At 41.3% G+C, this 17,294-nt stretch overlaps 1 protein-coding gene across 1 annotated transcript in view; it reads right to left on the minus strand.

Annotated features, from left to right (window-relative positions):
• LOC117332865 (sodium- and chloride-dependent GABA transporter ine-like) overlaps positions 1–12,293 on the minus strand; it is a 91,105-nt gene extending 78,812 nt beyond the window's left edge. Inside the window, exon 1 of the mRNA XM_033891924.1 lies at positions 12,230–12,293. The gene's annotated coding sequence lies outside the window, so the exon portion shown is untranslated. The remainder of the gene's footprint in view (positions 1–12,229) is intronic.
• Positions 12,294–17,294: the final 5,001 nt, after the last annotated feature.

Below are 17,294 nucleotides of genomic sequence, written 5' to 3' on the forward strand. Positions count from 1 at the left end.
ATAGACAGGTGATAGTTATAGACAGGTGGTAGTCATAGACAGGTGGTAGTCATAGACAGGTGGTAGTCATAGACAGGTGGTAGATAGAGTCAGGTGGTAGTCATAGACAGGTGGTAGTTATAGACAGGTGGTAGTCATAGACAGGTGGTAGTCATAGACAGGTGGTAGTTATAGACAGGTGGTAGTCATAGACAGGTGGTAGTTATAGACAGGTGGTAGTTATAGTCAGGTGGTAGTCATAGACAGGTGGTAGTTATAGACAGGTGGTAGTTATAGACAGGTGGTAGTTATAGACAGGTGGTAGATAGAGTCAGGTGGTAGTCATAGACAGGTGGTAGTTATAGACAGGTGGTAGTCATAGACAGGTGGTAGTTATAGACAGGTGGTAGTTATAGTCAGGTGGTAGTTATAGACAGGTGATAGTTATAGACAGGTGGTAGTCATAGACAGGTGGTAGTCATAGACAGGTGGTAGTCATAGACAGGTGGTAGATAGAGTCAGGTGGTAGTCATAGACAGGTGGTAGTTATAGACAGGTGGTAGTCATAGACAGGTGGTAGTCATAGACAGGTGGTAGTTATAGACAGGTGGTAGTCATAGACAGGTGGTAGTTATAGACAGGTGGTAGTTATAGTCAGGTGGTAGTCATAGACAGGTGGTAGTTATAGACAGGTGGTAGTTATAGACAGGTGGTAGTCATAGACAGGTGGTAGTTATAGTCAGGTGGTAGTTATAGTCAGGTGGTAGTTATAGTCAGGTGGTAGTTATAGACAGGTGGTAGTTATAGACAGGTGGTAGTCATAGACAGGTGGTAGTTATAGACAGGTTGTAGTTATAGACAGGTGATAGTTATAGACAGGTGATAGTTATAGACAGGTGGTAGTTATAGTCAGGTGGTAGTTATAGTCAGGTGGTAGTTATAGTCAGGTGGTAGTCATAGACAGGTGGTAGTTATAGACAGGTGGTAGTTATAGACAGGTGATAAGTTATAGACAGGTGGTAGTCATAGTCAGGTGGTAGTTATAGTCAGGTGGTAGTCATAGACAGGTGGTAGTTATAGTCAGGTGGTAGTTATAGACAGGTGGTAGTTATAGACAGGTGGTAGTTATAGACAGGTGATAAGTTATAGACAGGTGGTAGTTAGAGTCAGGTGGTAGTCATAGACAGGTGGTAGTTATAGTCAGGTGGTAGTCATAGACAGGTGGTAGTTATAGTCAGGTGGTAGTTATAGACAGGTGGTAGTTATAGACAGGTGGTAGTTATAGACAGGTGGTAGTTATAGACAGGTGATAAGTTATAGACAGGTGGTAGTTAGAGTCAGGTGGTAGTCATAGACAGGTGGTAGTTATAGTCAGGTGGTAGTTATAGACAGGTGGTAGTTATAGACAGGTGGTAGGTATAGACAGGTGGTAGTTATAGACAGGTGGTAGTCATAGACAGGTGGTAGTTATAGACAGGTGGTAGTCATAGACAGGTTGTAGTCATAGACAGGTGGTAGTTATAGACAGGTGGTAGTTAGAGTCAGGTGGTAGTTATAGACAGGTGATAGTTATAGACAGGTGGTAGTTATAGACAGGTGGTAGTTATAGACAGGTGGTAGTTATAGACAGGTGGTAGTCATAGACAGGTGGTAGTCATAGACAGGTGATAGTTATAGTCAGGTGGTAGTCATAGACAGGTGGTAGTTAGAGTCAGGTGGTAGTCATAGACAGGTGGTAGTTATAGACAGGTGGTAGTTAGAGTCAGGTGGTAGTTATAGACAGGTGGTAGTTATAGACAGGTGGTAGTTATAGACAGGTGGTAGTCATAGACAGGTGGTAGTTAGAGTCAGGTGGTAGTCATAGACAGGTTGTAGTTATAGACAGGTGGTAGTTATAGACAGGTGGTAGTCATAGACAGGTGGTAGTTATAGACAGGTGGTAGTTATAGACAGGTGGTAGTTATAGACAGGTGGTAGTTATAGACAGGTGATAAGTTATAGACAGGTGGTAGTTAGAGTCAGGTGGTAGTTATAGACAGGTGGTAGTCATAGACAGGTGGTAGTCATAGACAGGTGGTAGTCATAGACAGGTGGTAGTCATAGACAGGTGGTAGTCATAGACAGGTGGTAGTTATAGACAGGTGGTAGTCATAGACAGGTGGTAGTTATAGTCAGGTGGTAGTCATAGACAGGTGGTAGTCATAGACAGGTGGTAGTTATAGACATGTGGTAGTCATAGACAGGTTGTAGTCATAGACAGGTGGTAGTTATAGACAGGTGGTAGTCATAGACAGGTGGTAGTCATAGACAGGTTGTAGTCATAGACAGGTGGTAGTTATAGACAGGTGGTAGTTATAGACAGGTGGTAGTTATAGACAGGCGGTAGTCATAGACAGGTGGTAGTTAGAGTCAGGTGATAGTTATAGACAGGTGGTAGTTATAGACAGGTGGTAGTCATAGACAGGTGGTAGTCATAGACAGGTGGTAGTCATAGACAGGTGGTAGTTAGAGTCAGGTGATAGTTATAGACAGGTGGTAGTTATAGACAGGTGGTAGTCATAGACAGGTGGTAGTCATAGACAGGTGGTAGTCATAGACAGGTGGTAGTCATAGACAGGTGGTAGTCATAGACAGGCGGTAGTTATAGACAGGTGATAGTTATAGACAGGTGGTAGTTATAGACAGGTGGTAGTCATAGACAGGTGGTAGTCATAGACAGGTGGTGGTTATAGACAGGTGGTAGTCATAGACAGGTGGTAGTTATAGACAGGTGATAGTTATAGACAGGTTGTAGTCATAGACAGGTGATAGTTATAGACAGGTGATAGTCATAGACAGGTGGTAGTTATAGACAGGTGATAGTCATAGACAGGTGGTAGTTATAGACAGGTGGTAGTTATAGACAGGTGGTAGTTATAGACAGGTGATAGTCATAGACAGGTGGTAGTTATAGACAGGTGGTAGTTATAGACAGGTGGTAGTCATAGACAGGTGGTAGTCATAGACAGGTGGTAGTTATAGACAGGTGGTAGTCATAGACAGGTGGTAGTTATAGACAGGTGGTAGTCATAGACAGGTTGTAGTCATAGACAGGTGGTAGTTATAGACAGGTGGTAGTCATAGACAGGTGATAGTTATAGCCAGGTGGTAGTTATAGACAGGTGGTAGTTATAGACAGGTGGTAGTCATAGACAGGTTGTAGTTATAGACATGCCTGGTAGTTATAGAGAGGTGGTAGATATAGACAGGTGGTAGTTATAGACAGGTGGTAGTCATAGACAGGTGGTAGTCATAGACAGGTGGTAGTCATAGACAGGTGGTAGTCATAGACAGGTGGTAGTCATAGACAGGTGATAGTTATAGTCAGGTGGTAGTCATAGACAGGTGGTAGTTAGAGTCAGGTGGTAGTCATAGACAGGTGTTAGTTATAGACAGGTGGTAGTCATAGACAGGTGGTAGTCATAGACAGGTGATAGTTATAGTCAGGTGGTAGTCATAGACAGGTGGTAGTTAGAGTCAGGTGGTAGTCATAGACAGGTGTTAGTTATAGACAGGTGGTAGTTATAGACAGTTGGTAGTTATATAGACAGGTGGTAGTCATATACAGGTGGTAGTTATAGACAGGTGGTAGTCATAGACAGGTGGTAGTTATATAGACAGGTGGTAGTCATAGACAGGTGGTAGTTATAGACAGGTGGTAGTTATAGTCAGGTGGTAGTCATAGACAGGTTGTAGTCATAGACAGGTGGTAGTTATATAGACAGGTGGTAGTCATAGACAGGTGGTAGTTATAGACAGGTGGTAGTTATAGACAGTTGGTAGTTATATAGACAGGTGGTAGTCATAGACAGGTGGTAGTTAGAGTCAGGTGGTAGTTATAGACAGGTGGTAGTTATAGACAGGTGATAAGTTATAGACAGGTGGTAGTCATAGACAGGTGGTAGTTATAGACAGGTGGTAGTTATAGACAGGTGGTAGTTATAGTCAGGTGGTAGTTATAGTCAGGTGGTAGTCATAGACAGGTTGTAGTCATAGACAGGTGATAGTCATAGACAGGTGATAGTCATAGACAGGTGGTAGTAAGAGTCAGGTGGTAGTCATAGACAGGTGGTAGTCATAGACAGGTGGGGTTATAGTCAGGTGGTAGTCATAGACAGGTGGTAGTCATAGACAGGTGGTAGTCATAGACAGGTGGTAGTCATAGACAGGTGGTAGTCATAGACAGGTGGTAGTCATAGACAGGTGGTAGTTAGAGTCAGGTGGTAGTTATAGACAGGTGGTAGTTATAGACAGGTGGTAGTTATAGACAGGAGGTGGTTATAGACAGGTGGTAGTTATAGACAGGTGGTAGTTATAGACAGGTGGTAGGTATAGACAGGTGATAAGTCATAGACAGGTGGTAGTCATAGACAGGTGGTAGTTATAGACAGGTGGTAGTTATAGACAGGTGGTAGTCATAGACAGGTGGTAGTCATAGACAGGTGGTAGTCATAGACAGGTGGTAGTTATAGACAGGTGGTAGTCATAGACAGATGATAGTTATAGACAGGTGGTAGTTATAGACAGGTGGTAGTTATAGACAGGTGGTAGTCATAGACAGGTGGTAGTCATAGACAGATGGTAGTTATAGTCAGGTGGTAGTTATAGACAGGTGATAGTTATAGTCAGGTGGTAGTTATAGACAGGTGGTAGTTATAGACAGGTGGTAGTTATAGACAGGTGGTAGTCATAGACAGGTGGTAGTTATAGACAGGTGGTAGTCATAGACAGATGATAGGTATAGACTGGTGGTAGTTATAGACAGGTAGAAATTATACCAGAGAGCTAGGTGGTTGTTATAGACAGGTAGAAATAATATCACAGACAGGTGGTAGTTATAGACAGGTGGTAGTTATAGACAGGTGATAGTCATAGACAGGTGGTAGTTATAGACAGGTTGTAGTCACAGACAGGTGGTAGTTATAGACAGGTGGTAGTTATAGACAGGTGGTAGTTATAGACAGGTGGTAGTTATAGACAGGTGGTAGTCATAGACAGGTGGTAGTCATAGACAGGTGGTAGTCATAGACAGGTGGTAGTTATAGACAGGTGATAGTTATAGACAGGTGATAGTTATAGACAGGTTGTAGTCATAGACAGGTGATAGTTATAGTCAGGTGGTAGTCATAGACAGGTGGTAGTCATAGACAGGTGGTAGTTATAGACAGGTGGTAGTCATAGACAGGTGGTAGTTATAGACAGGTGGTAGTCATAGACAGGTGATAGTTATAGACAGGTGATAGTTATAGACAGGTTGTAGTCATAGACAGGTGGTAGTTATAGACAGGTGATAGTTATAGTCAGGTGGTAGTTATAGACAGGTGGTAGTTATAGACAGGTGGTAGTCATAGACAGGTGGTAGTTATAGACAGGTGGTAGTCATAGACAGGTTGTAGTTATAGACAGGCCTGGTAGTTATAGAGAGGTGGTACTTATATATATGTGGTAGTCATAGACAGGTTGTAGTCATAGACAGGTGATAGTTATAGTCAGGTGGTAGTCATAGACAGGTGGTAGTCATAGACAGGTGGTAGTTATAGACAGGTGGTAGTTATAGACAGGTGTTAGTTATAGACAGGTGGTAGTCATAGACAGGTGGTAGTTATAGACAGGTGGTAGTCATAGACAGGTGGTAGTTATAGACAGGTGATAGTTATAGACAGGTGATAGTTATAGACAGGTTTTAGTCATAGACAGGTTGTAGTTATAAACAGGTGGTAGTCATAGACAGGTTGTAGTCATAGACAGGTGATAGTTATAGACAGGTTGTAGTCATAGACAGGTGGTAGTTATAGACAGGTTGTAGTCATAGACAGGTGGTAGTTATAGACAGGTGATAGTCATAGACAGGTGGTAGTTATAGACAGGTGGTAGTTATAGACAGGTGGTAGTTATAGACAGGTTGTAGTCATAGACAGGTGGTAGTTATATAGACAGGTGATAGTTATAGTCAGGTGGTAGTTATAGACAGGTGGTAGTTATAGACAGGTGATAGTTATAGACAGGTGGTAGTTATAGACAGGTGGTAGTTATAGACAGGTTGTAGTCATAGACAGGTGGTAGTTATAGACAGGTGGTAGTTATAGACAGGTTGTAGTCATAGACAGGTGGTAGTTATAGACAGGTGGTAGTTATAGACAGGTGGTAGTTAGAGTCAGGTGGTAGTCATAGACAGGTGGTAGTCATAGACAGGTTGTAGTTATAGACAGGTGGTAGTCATAGACAGGTGGTAGTTAGAGTCAGGTGGTAGTCATAGACAGGTGGTAGTCATAGACAGGTTGTAGTCATAGACAGGTGGTAGTCATAGACAGGTGGTAGTCATAGACAGGAGGTGGTTATAGACAGGTGGTAGTTATAGACAGGTGGTAGTTATAGACAGGAGGTGGTTATAGACAGGTGGTAGTCATAGACAGGTGGTAGTTATAGACAGGTGGTAGTCATAGACAGGTGGTAGTTATAGACAGGAGGTGGTTATAGACAGGTGGTAGTTATAGACAGGTGGTAGTCATAGACAGGTGGTAGTTATAGACAGGTGGTAGTCATAGACAGGTGGTAGTTATAGACAGGTGGTAGTCATAGACAGGTGGTAGTTATAGACAGGTGGTAGTTATAGACAGGTGGTAGTTATAGTCAGGTGGTAGTTATAGACAGGTGGTAGTTATAGACAGGTGGTAGTTATAGACAGGAGGTGGTTATAGACAGGTGGTAGTTATAGACAGGTGGTAGTTATAGACAGGTGGTAGTTATAGTCAGGTGGTAGTTATAGACAGGTGGTAGTTATAGACAGGTGGTAGTTATAGACAGGTGGTAGTTATAGACAGGAGGTGGTTATAGACAGGTGGTAGTTATAGACAGGTGATAGTTATAGACAGGTGGTAGTTATAGACAGGTGGTAGTTATAGACAGGTGGTAGTTATAGACAGGAGGTGGTTATAGACAGGTGATAGTTATAGACAGGTGATAGTTATAGACAGGTGGATAGTTATAGACAGGTGGTAGTTATAGACAGGTGGTAGTTATAGACAGGTGGTAGTTATAGACAGGTGGTAGTTATAGACAGGAGGTGGTTATAGACAGGAGGTAGTTATAGTCAGGTGGTAGTTATAGTCAGGTGGTAGTTATAGACAGGTGGTAGTTATAGACAGGTGGTAGTCATAGACAGGAGGTAGTTATAGTCAGGTGGTAGTCATAGACAGGTGGTAGTCATAGATAGGTGATAGTTATAGACAGGTGGTAGTTATAGAGAGGTGGTAGTTATAGACAGGTGGTAGTCATAGATAGGTGATAGTTATAGATAGGTGATAGTTATAGAGAGGTGGTAGTTATAGTCAGGTGGTAGTCATAGACAGGTGGTAGTCATAGACAGGTGGTAGTTATAGACAGGTGGTAGTTATAGACAGGTGGTAGTCATAGATAGGTGATAGTTATAGATAGGTGATAGTTATAGAGAGGTGGTAGTTATAGACAGGTGGTAGTTATAGACAGGTGGTAGTTATAGACAGGTGGTAGTCATAGACAGGTGGTAGTTATAGACAGGTGGTAGTCATAGACAGGTGGTAGTCATAGATAGGTGGTAGTTAGAGTCAGGTGGTAGTTATAGTCAGGTGGTAGTCATAGACAGGTGGTAGTTATAGACAGGTGGTAGTTATAGACAGGTTGTAGTCATAGACAGGTGGTAGTTATAGACAGGTGGTAGTTATAGACAGGTGGTAGTTATACACAGGTGGTAGTTATAGACAGGTGGTAGTTATAGACAGGTGGTAGTCATAGACAGGTGGTAGTCATAGACAGGTGGTAGTTATAGACAGGCGGTAGTCATAGACAGGTGGTAGTTATAGACAGGTGGTAGTTATAGACAGGTTGTAGTCATAGACAGGTGGTAGTTATAGACAGGTGGTAGTTATAGACAGGTGGTAGTTATACACAGGTGGTAGTTATAGACAGGTGGTAGTTATAGACAGGTGGTAGTCATAGACAGGTGGTAGTTATAGACAGGTGGTAGTTATAGACAGGCGGTAGTCATAGACAGGTGGTAGTTATAGACAGGTGGTAGTCATAGACAGGTGGTAGTTATAGTCAGGTGGTAGTCATAGACAGGTGGTAGTTATAGACAGGTGGTAGTTATAGAGAGGTGGTAGTTATAGACAGGTGGTAGTTATAGACAGGTGGTAGTTATAGACAGGTGGTAGTCATAGATAGGTGGTAGTTAGAGTCAGGTGGTAGTCATAGACAGGTGGTAGTCATAGACAGGTGGTAGTTATAGTCAGGTGGTAGTTATAGACAGGTGATAGTTATAGTCAGGTGGTAGTCATAGACAGGTGGTATTTATAGTCAGGTGGTAGTCATAGACAGGTGGTAGTTATAGACAGGTGGTAGTCATAGACAGGTGGTAGTTATAGACAGGTGGTAGTCATAGACAGGTGGTAGTCATAGACAGGTGGTAGTTATAGACAGGTGGTAGTTATAGACAGGTGGTAGTCATAGACAGGTGGTAGTCATAGACAGGTTGTAGTTATAGACAGGTGGTAGTCATAGACAGGTGGTAGTCATAGACAGGTGTTAGTCATAGTCAGGTGGTAGTTATAGACAGGTGATAGTCATAGACATGTGGTAGTTATAGACAGGTGGTAGTTATAGACAGGTGGTAGTCATAGACAGGTGGTAGTCATAGACAGGTTGTAGTTATAGACAGGTGGTAGTCATAGACAGGTGGTAGTCATAGACAGGTGTTAGTTATAGTCAGGTGGTAGTTATAGACAGGTGGTAGTCATAGACAGGTGGTAGTCATAGACAGGTGGTAGTTATAGACAGGTGGTAGTCATAGACAGGTGGTAGTTATAGACAGGTGGTAGTCATAGACAGGTGATAGTCATAGACAGGTGGGGTTATAGACAGGTGGGGTTATAGACAGGTGGTAGTTATAGACAGGTGGTAGTCATAGACAGGTGATAGTCATAGACAGGTGGGGTTATAGACAGGTGGGGTTATAGACAGGTGGGGTTATAGACAGGTGGTAGTCATAGACAGGTGGTAGTTATAGACAGGTGGTAGTTATAGACAGGCGGTAGTTATAGACAGGTGGTAGTTATCGTCAGGTGGTAGTTATAGACAGGTGTTAGTTATAGACAGGTTGTAGTTATAGACAGGTGGTAGTTATAGACAGGTGGTAGTTATAGACAGGTGGTAGTTATAGACAAGTTGTAGTTATAGACAGGTGGTAGTTATAGACAGGTGGTAGTTATAGACAGGTGGTAGTTATAGACAGGTGATAGTCATAGACAGGTGGTAGTTATAGACAGGTGGTAGTCATAGACAGGTGGTAGTTATAGACAGGTGGTAGTCATAGACAGGTGGTAGTTATAGACAGGTGGTAGTCATAGACAGGTGGTAGTTATAGACAGGCGGTAGTCATAGACAGGTGGTAGTCATAGACAGGTGGTAGTTAGAGTCAGGTGGTAGTTAGAGTCATGTGGTAGTTATAGACAGGTGGTAGTCATAGACAGGTGGTAGTTAGAGTCAGGTGGTAGTTAGAGTCAGGTGGTAGTTAGAGTCATGTGGTAGTTATAGACAGGTGGTAGTCATAGACAGGTGGTAGTCATAGACAGGTGGTAGTTAGAGTCAGGTGGTAGTTAGAGTCATGTGGTAGTTATAGACAGGTGGTAGTCATAGACAGGTGGTAGTTATAGACAGGTTGTAGTTATAGACAGGTGGTAGTTATAGACAGGTTGTAGTTATAGTCAGGTGGTAGTTATAGACAGGTGGTAGTTATAGACAGGTGGTAGTTATAGACAGGTGGTAGTCATAGACAGGTGGGGTTATAGACAGGTGGGGTTATAGACAGGTGGGGTTATAGACAGGTTGTAGTCATAGACAGGTGGTTGTCATAGACAGGTGGGGTTATAGACAGGTGGGGTTATAGACAGGTGGGGTTATAGACAGGTTGTAGTCATAGACAGGTGGTAGTTATAGACAGGTGGTAGTCATAGACAGGTGATAGTTATAGACAGGTGATAGTCATAGACAGGTGGTAGTCATAGACAGGTGGTAGTCATAGACAGGTGGTAGTCATAGACAGGTGGTAGTTAGAGTCAGGTGGTAGTCATAGACAGGTGGTAGTTATAGACAGGTGGTAGTCATAGACAGGTGGTAGTCATAGACAGGTGGTAGTCATAGACAGGTTGTAGTCATAGACAGGTTGTAGTTATAGACAGGTGGTAGTCATAGACAGGTGGTAGTCATAGACAGGTGGTAGTCATAGACAGGTGGTAGTCATAGACAGGTTGTAGTTATAGACAGGTGGTAGTCATAGACAGGTGGTAGTCATAGACAGGTGGTAGTCATAGACAGGTTGTAGTCATAGACAGGTTGTAGTTATAGACAGGTGGTAGTCATAGACAGGTGGTAGTCATAGACAGGTGGTAGTTAGAGTCAGGTGGTAGTCATAGACAGGTGGTAGTTATAGACAGGTGGTAGTCATAGACAGGTGGTAGTCATAGACAGGTGGTAGTCATAGACAGGTTGTAGTCATAGACAGGTTGATAGTTATAGGAAGGTCGGTAGTCATAGACAGGTGGTAGTCATAGACAGGTGGTAGTCATAGACAGGTTGTAGTCATAAACAGGTTGTAGTTATAGACAGGTGGTAGTCATAGACAGGTGGTAGTCATAGACAGGTGGTAGTCATAGTCAGGTGGTAGTCATAGACAGGTGGTAGTCATAGACAGGTTGTAGTTATAGACAGGTGGTAGTCATAGACAGGTGGTAGTCATAGACAGGTGGTAGTCATAGACAGGTGGTAGTTATAGACAGGTGGTAGTTATAGACAGGTGGTAGTCATAGACAGGTTGTAGTTATAGACAGGTGGTAGTCATAGACAGGTGGTAGTCATAGACAGGTGGTAGTCATAGACAGGTTGTAGTCATAGACAGGTGGTAGTCATAGACAGGTGGTAGTTATAGACAGGTGGTAGTTATAGACAGGTGGTAGTCATAGACAGGTTGTAGTTATAGACAGGTGGTAGTTATAAGCAGGTGGTAGTCATAGACAGGTTGTATAGTTACAGACAGGTAGAAATGATACCAGAGAGTTAGGTGGTTGTTTTAGACAGGTAGAAATAATACCACAGACAGGTGGTTGTTATAGACAGGTAGAAATAATATCAGACATGTGGTTGTTATAGACAGGTAAAACAATATCAGATATGTGGTAGTTATAGACAGCTTGAAATAATACCACAGACAGGTGGTAGTTATAGACAGGTAGAAATAATATCAGACATGTGGTTGTTATAGACAGGTAAAACAATATCAGATATGTGCTAGCTATAGACAAGTTGAAATAATACCACAGACAGGTGGTAGTTATAGTTATAGTTATAGACAGGTAAAAATAATATGAGACAGGTGGTAGTTATAGACAGGTAGAAATAATACCCCTGACATGTGGTTGTTATAGACAGGTAGAAATAATACCCCTGACAGGTGGTTGTTATAGACAGGTAAAAATAATATCAGAGGTGGTAGTTATAGACAGGTAAAAATAATATGAGACAGGTGGTAGTTAAAGACAGGTAGAAATAATACCCGACAGGTGGTAGTTAAAGACAGGTAGAAATTATACTACAGACAGGTGGTAGTTATAGACAGGTAGACATTATACCACAAACAGGTGGTTGTTATAGACAGGTAGAATTAATACCACAACAGGTGGTAGTTATAGACAGGTAGAAATAACACCACAGACAGGTGGTTGTTATAGACAGGTATAAATAATACAACATGCAGGTGGTTGTTATAGACAGGTATAAATAACACCACACACAGGTGGTTGTTATAGACAGGTAGAAATACTACTACACACACGTGGTAGTTAGACAGGTAGACATAATTCAATGATTGAGCAAAAGATTCCTTTGGTTCCGACATCAAATTTTAACTTGGACATAATGAAAATATATAAACTCAGGCTAACTATAAAAACCATCTGCACAAGGCACACGTATTAATTTATCAACACCAAACATACATTGTACTCTCGTCATTTCAACAGAGGCAATGTACAACATTATGCATCATTGCATGTGTGTAGCTCTGTGAAAAACAAAGTATAATGCTAATAATACAATGTGGCGCTACCATGGTGACTACGTGACTGGCATTATAAATTTTATGAGAAGTGCAAGCAGTTAGAACATGTTTAGTCTGTGAACTTACTCATTTATTAGTCGTTACGCATCGTCTTCCATCGTCGAATGATCACCGGTACGTACATGTGTGCATTGTATACTGTACGTGTGAGCCGGTTACAAAACGAAACTGCACTAAGCTCTCCAATACACATGCGCAGCATCCTCCGGGGCGCAATTGGGGGCGGAGTATTTGAGTATTTATATAACTTAGCGATCAAAGCTATATATATATTACGCGCAACTTACGCCTAAAATTTTACGCTCAATAATCTTACAAAACAGAATAATCTGGCTAAAAGAAAAAAAAAAGAAAAGATCCTAATACAAAAATTAACGAGAGCTGCATGTACCTTCAGCTAGCTAAAGGCACATGGGGTACTAAGGATATATACATGTAGTCATGGGACGGGTCATTCTCGGGAGAGGCTCATTTTTATCTGACAATTATTTTTTTTGCGACATAGGTCCGCGCCTACCCCCTGTGGCTAAAGGTATCTTACTATTTGTTGGTTCTAACATTGTTGGATTCGTCACACTTATACTTTATAGGTCTGTTAGACCATTGAGTTCTCTCATTTTGAGGGAAACTCGATGATTGTGCCTTCTTTCTAAATCTTGTAAGTTACCTCTGGATAGAAATTACATAGATATGATCAAACTATAAAAGTAGTAAACCTGATTTCAGCAGTAAACATGTGTATATTTTTTTAATTTTGTATCAGCCCGGATGTCTTCCGGCCCTGAACCCCACATCAATTTGATTAATTATCTGTATTTCAATCAGATTCATGAATATACTACAAGAGAATAATAAATGGAGACTGAGATAACGGAGAAACTCTATCGTATTCTATTTTTTTTACAAGCAGTATAGACAATATAGCATATCTTGAACTTGAAATTGGGTCAATCAGTGTACATGGAATAAAGTAATGCAATGCACTTTTTAATATTAACAATTATAGTTATTAATATAATTCCTGTCCGGTGGAAACATAGCATGATCGCATTTATCTCTTCATGTCCAGCTTTTTGTTTAAACCGGAACTATTTTAAAGATTTAAATAAGAAATGTTATCAAATTTAGTCTTAACATAATGCAAGCGCCGTAGGCGCGAGACGATTTTTTTTCCATTTTTAAGGCTATAACAAAATTCTCCTCCTCCGCAAAGGGGGGGGGGGGGGGGGGGGGAGTCGCCACCTGGATCCGCTAGTGGACTATTACCTAAAGATTTCGCCATCAGGAAACGGATAGTTCGACCTATAAATAATCATTACATCCCGTACATGTAAGAGTACACATTGCCTAGAACTGGGCGGTCGAGTTAACGTTGGTATATCTTACCATGCAGGCAGAGTTTACAAATTCATGATTCTTCGTAAAGATTTGGCTATGAATTTCATTGCCTGTTTATTTTTAAGGATAATTAAACATCATGCAAACCTGACAATTTACATTTTACCTAGATCTGTTATTTTACATATTACCTAGATATATTATTTTACATGCCGCCAATAAAAATGAAGATGAAAGGAGTATTTGCTGTGTGAGGTAAATAGTCTGTATCTGTCATCGTATTCCGTCATGCGCTTGTCTCTGCAACAGCCGGGATCATATGAGGACAAGTGTGGTGAAGGTGATCAACAAACAGAACACAGGTGTCTGTTTCGGATTAGTACTAAAAAAAACAAATATTAGCCCCTACTCCTACAATGATAGAGTAAAAGTAGGGGGCTAATATTTTTTTCTATAAATACTAACCCGAAACCTTTGAACACAGGGGGTAGGCGCGTATACGTACCTACGTCACAAAAAAATAATTGTCAGATAAAAAAAATTGCCTCTCCTGAGTATGACCCGTCCCACCACTACATACAATGTATATCCTTATAGTCGTGGGACGGGTCATACACGGGAGAGGCTAAAGGGTCAAGGATATATGTTGTCAAGGATATATGTTGTCAAGGATATACAATGTATGTTGTCAAGGATATATGTTGTCAAGGATATGTGTAGTCGTGGGACGGGTCACACTCGGGAGGGGCTTATTTTTATCTGACAATTACTTTTTTGCGACGTAGGTCCGCGCCTACCCCCTGTGGCTGTGAACAGAGGAAAAGAGAATACAACAGGAAGGAGCAGACTGGAAAAGGAAGCAACTACAGGGGAGAAAGAATTTTGGTTCCGGATGATATCAATGTTTTCTATTTTATATTATCTATATTGTATCGGTTTACGGAAATAAATACATTATCATTGTCGTTACATGCCATTGTCATTAGTGAAGTTCTGATATGGCTCAATGACACATGGACAAAATCTCTGAGGATGTTGATGGGGATGTTTTGCGGTCGGGATATTTTAACGTTTTTTTGGTTTTTTTTAACGTGAAACAGGGTGATTCTGTTTGGTTTTTATAAATTATTTGGCACATCGTATTTTTTTCTCGCGTTCAGATATTGTAGATATATGATATGGTTATAAATAATATGTTAAATATTATACTATTTATGATATGTTTTTAAAGGATTAACAAATTCCCTTATTTTCCCGTTAAATTACAAAAAATGGAAGTAATGATCCGCCCACATCGGGCCCCTTTACAGCCTTGACAAGATGTAAACCATAGTTCTTTGATCGAAGTACATGCATAATACATTAGTCTTTCCCATCTGTGTTGTTGGACAGGTAGAGTCAAGGTCATGTTTGAATGTACATACTGCTGGTAGACTAAAGTCTCCGAGGTCTGCTGTAACATGTACGTACGTGGTTCAATACGTATTGTAGTGATGGTTCAGAAATATACTTTGAGATCTATATATTGAAAATCATCAGATTGATTGAATTAACTTTCTCATCTGTAGATTTTGACACTTTTTTCCTACCTCTTTTGGAGCCTCGGTCGCATCCTAGGTACAAAATGAACCAACACTTTTGAGCAAGCCCTTAGTCTCACTGACAGTCCTAGAAGGACAGAATATATGACTAACGAGTCCTAGAAGGACAGAATAGATGACTAACGAGTCATAGAAGGACAGAATATATGACTAACGAGTCCTAGAAGGACGGAATAGATGTATACTACCCCTAGCATCACTAACGAGTCCTAGAAGGACAGATAGATACATAGCTACACGTATCCCTAGCATCACTGACGAGTCCTAGAAGGACGGATAGGTGTATACTACCCCTATCATCACTAACGAGTCCTAGAAGGACAGATAGATGTATACTTCCCCTAGCATCACTAACGAGTCCTAGAAGGACAGATAGATGTATAGCTACATGTATCCCTATCATCACTAACGAGTCCTAGAAGGACAGATAGATGTATACTACCCCTAGCATCACTGACGAGTCCTAGAAGGACAGATAGATACATAGCTACATGTATCCCTGTCATCACTAACGAGTCCTAGAAGGACGGATAGGTGTATAGCTATCCCTATCATCACTAACGAGTCCTAGAAGGACGGATAGGTGTATACTACCCCTATCATCACTAACGAGTCCTAGAAGGACAGATAGGTGTATAGCTACATGTATCCCTATAATCACTGACGAGTCTTAGAAGGACAGATAGATGTATAGCTACATGTATCCCTATCATCACTAACGAGTCCTAGAAGGACAGATAGATGTATACTACCCCTATAATCACTAACGCGTCCTAGAAGGACGGATAGGTGTATAGCTACCCCTAGCATCACTAACGAGTCCTAGAAGGACAGATAGATGTATAGCTACATGTATCCCTATCATCACTGACGAGTCCTAGAAGGACGGATAGGTGTATACTACCCCTATCATCACTAACGAGTCCTAGAAGGACAGATAGATGTATACTTCCCCTAGCATCACTAACGAGTCCTAGAAGGACAGATAGGTGTATAGCTACATGTATCCCTATCATCACTGACGAGTCCTAGAAGGACAGATAGATGTATACTACCCCTAGCATCACTAACGAGTCCTAGAAGGACAGATAGGTGTATAGATATCCCTAGCATCACTAACGAGTCCTAGAAGGACAGATAGGTGTATAGCTACATGTACCCCTATCATCACTGACGAGTCCTAGAAGGACAGATAGATACATAGCTACATGTATCCCTATCATCACTGACGAGTCCTAGAAGGACAGATAGATACATAGCTACATGTATCTCTATCATCACTAACGAGTCCTAGAAGGACGGATAGGTGTATAGCTATCCCTATCATCACTAACGAGTCCTAGAAGGACAGATAGATGTATACTACCCCTATCATCACTAACGAGTCCTAGAAGGACAGATAGATGTATACTACCCCTAGCATCACTAACGAGTCCTAGAAGGACGGATAGGTGTATAGCTATCCCTATCATCACTAACGAGTCCTAGAAGGACGGATAGGTGTGTAGCTATCCCTATCATCACTAACGAGTCCTAGAAAGACGGATAGGTGTGTAGCTATCTCTATCATCACTAACGAGTCCTAGAAGGACGGATAGGTGTATAGCTATCTCTATCATCACTAACGAGTCCTAGCTAGAAGGACAAAACTCACATTGTATGTACAGTCTATTCATCAAAGGAAGAAAACGAAAGAATGTGTCTGCATACTCAGCAATATATTGATACAAATAGATTTCTGTATTCACCTCCGTTCTTCTCCCTCTATCACTCCCTCCCTTCCAGCTCTCTTCTTCTTTTAATCTAAAATGTCCCTTCAATCATATATATATATGGCATTTGCGAAACGGATATCAGAAGGAAAGGAAAGACAACGGTGAAAGCAAAACATGACATGAGATATGATGAACATTGAACAGCTGAAAGTATGGAATAGTGTAATGTCAACAAATGTCAGCTGAGTCGAGAAAGATCACTCACTCGGTCTAATAAACAATATTTTAAAACTTTCTTGTAAAAACTGTCCTAATTATTCTTCATAAATTGTAAATTGAATTATAAATGAAGAAGACTTCTGCTCTCTCTCTCTCTCTCTCTCTCTCTCTCTCTCTCTCTCTCTCTCTCTCTCTCTCTCTCTCTCTCTCTCTCTCTCTCTCTCTCCATTCACGCTGCTTAACATACCATATCTACCC

Source organism: Pecten maximus, chromosome 8, assembly GCF_902652985.1.
Source record: "Pecten maximus chromosome 8, xPecMax1.1, whole genome shotgun sequence".
Classification (NCBI taxonomy): domain Eukaryota; kingdom Metazoa; phylum Mollusca; class Bivalvia; order Pectinida; family Pectinidae; genus Pecten; species Pecten maximus.